Source organism: Pteropus vampyrus, unplaced genomic scaffold, assembly GCF_000151845.1.
Source record: "Pteropus vampyrus isolate Shadow unplaced genomic scaffold, Pvam_2.0 Scaffold295, whole genome shotgun sequence".
Taxonomy (NCBI): Eukaryota; Metazoa; Chordata; class Mammalia; order Chiroptera; family Pteropodidae; genus Pteropus; species Pteropus vampyrus.
The window spans coordinates 56813-59632 of record NW_011889076.1 but is presented as its reverse complement, the minus strand read 5'-3'; positions in this window follow the sequence as shown (position 1 = coordinate 59632).

Sequence of the window (2820 nt, the reverse complement as noted above, 5' to 3'; positions counted from 1 at the left end):
ATCCGCTCTTGTTACCGAAGCGGGCATAATATGCCTAAGTCTCGCTAATTCAGCAGTGAAAAATAAATTACACCTTTAAGCCAAACAATTAACACTCGCCTTTAAATGCTGCTTGCTAGAGCAGGTAGCTAGAGAGTATGCTGAATTCATCAAATGAAATGACATGAATATTTTCTGACAAATCTCTTAAACCATTTTATGAGTTACTTCTTCCAAGGTTGACATAAATTAACGAGTCTCACGAAACAGAACCCATTCTTCATATCCAGAACACCTCGGCCCCAAGCGAAGTATTAGAACCACCAAGAACGCGTTTATTAAAAGGCGGAAGGTGAGTCTAAGCGCGAGGGGGCGTCGAGGACCACTGCCCCGGTGACGTTTCTGGAGCGGGTGCACCGAGGTCCTGCCGAAGCCAAGTCGTGCTAGAGGCCCTGTTTCTTCGCGCAGCTTGTGACCCTTCTGCGCTGTGGTCGCTGCCTGTCCCCCGGCTCCCCATCCTGTCCTACTTGCTTTCCCCAAATGCTCCAGTCATACGGACCTGCTTGCCACCCCCGTCCCCCCCAGGGACTGAGGTCTCAGCTACTTCCCTTCGCCCCGTCCTGATTCACGTGCCATCTACGCCTCCGCCCCACGCGCCTCTCCAGGAGGCCTTTGCCGGCCTCTTCCGTGGGGAAGCTGAAGCCGCGAGGGACTCTCACTGCCCCTGGGCCACGAGGAGGCACGGGAAGGCGGGCAGAGGCAGCTGCCACTGCGCATGCTCCGTCGGCAGGTGCGCCGGGCTTCACCGGCTCCTGCTTCTCGTGCAGAACTTACCTTACTGTTAACTCGGCTGTTAGGTAAAACTTGTTAAAACGAGCGACGCCAGACGTTGGAGCAGGGCCAGTAGGGAAACTGACCACGTGCGAGGAAGGCTGGCTCTCCCCGGGGACAGCGGCAGGCTGCTCGCCGGGTCCCCAAGGACAGCGCGCGCTCCTGCTGAAGACCTGACCCCAAACTTAGGGCCAGAATGCAAAGTGTGGGGTGACCCGGCTCACAAATGGGGCCGCGTGGAAAGTCGGGCATCGGTGCCGGTGTAAAGTTCTAATCGTCTATGCGAAACGCAGGTTTGCACTTGTCACTGAAGAAGAAGAAACCGGCTGAGAACTTCCGCTGGGGCCGCCGCGGTGGCCGCGCGCTCGTTCCCGCGCGTCCCTGGCTGGCGCTTCCCCCGCCTCTGAGGCGGACCCGGCGTCGCCCGCGTGCACGCCGGAGGCAAAGCCTGTGCGGACATGCGACCCAGACGCCTCGACTAGAAATAAAGCTGAGTTCACACGCATGTCACAAAGCCGCAGGGCAGCGCGCACTTTTTTTTTTTTTTTACTAGATTCTTGGGCCCACGGAAGCCTCTTGGACACTCGTCCATGGGAACCGGGACTGAGTCGGGGACCCCAAAGGCCGCGCTGTGACACGCAGCTGATGCCGCTGGAGGAGAAGAACAGGCACGAGAACGCGGCGCGCGTAAGACGCGCGGCGCCGGAGCAGCCGCGGTTGATCGCGGTTGATCGCGGTTGATCGCGGTAACGGCGCCTCCTCCGCGGCTCGCCGCCCTCCTTGGCTGCGTGCGCGTGGATTTAATCCTTACAAAAAAATCTCTGTTCTTTACATTTTAAACATGAAGAAAATGAGTCTTTGAGAGAATTAATGACAACGGCAAGGTATTAGAGCTTGGAAATGGGTTTAAGTCCCGCCGCGCCGGAACCGGGTCCCCGGGTTCTTAACTGCCCGCTCCGCCCCCGCCCCGCGCAGGGCTCACGGCATCTGCTCGAGGCAGCTGGGGGTTTAAAGGCCCGGATGCGAGTGCCAGCCCCGGGGTCACAGGCTGTGGGTCCTCCTTCTTCTGAGAGTCCTTTCTTAACGGCAAAACAGGGTGATAATAGCTGCCTCGTCAGGGCTCATGAAGACTGACGTTTCTAACATTCAGGTGGAGGATGTGGACACAGGTACAGCGCCCAGGATTCAGGAGGCGCACGAGAAGCGCCTTCCTCCTTCCGACCTGTTCTAAATAAGAGGTCGTAATAAATCTATCGTCCGCACACCCGAGCTCCCTGTCCTGTTTGTTCCCAGCGAGGTCTCAGCACCCTTTTTACAGAAAGACTTGCAAATCCTCTGAGATACTGAATTTGCTCCGACTGATTTTCACTAATTTGGTTCCCAGTTAAACATACCGAGAGAGCAGAAATTCTAATCTGTTGTAACGTTTATTCTTTTTCCTACTCTCACATAAATAGATTAGTATCGTTACGATTAAGTTTGCAAAGATGTGCCCAATGGGTGCACCCAGGATGGTTTGTGATTCTGTGCGTGCGTGCGTGCGAGCGCGCGCGCACGTGTGTGTGTGTGTGTGTGTGTGTGTGTGTGTGTGACAGGGACAGGACAGAGAGAGGCAGAGAGAAAAGACTATATTTAAAAACAGAATAGGAAGTAGGCTAGAGTAATATGTCTATTGAAAGGCGAATACCTCTTTTATTCATTTCCAAGTCTATACCCTTCCTAGACACACCCATGCACACGCGCGCACACACGCGTGGCTGCTGGAGATGGCAGACATGTTAGCTTCATGGTGGTAGCCATGTCACAATGCACACGGATATCAAATCGCCACATCGTACACCTTCAACCTACACCATTTTATGTGTCAGTGTTAATAGATGTGGTAAAAAGGCTACATTCTTTCATAATAAATGTAGACAAAGATATATATTTTACGTACACATTGTTGTCAGTGTTTCTAAAAGTTCGTTCTAACTTTAAGTAAAAGAGTAAATTAGTGACTCATCTCTA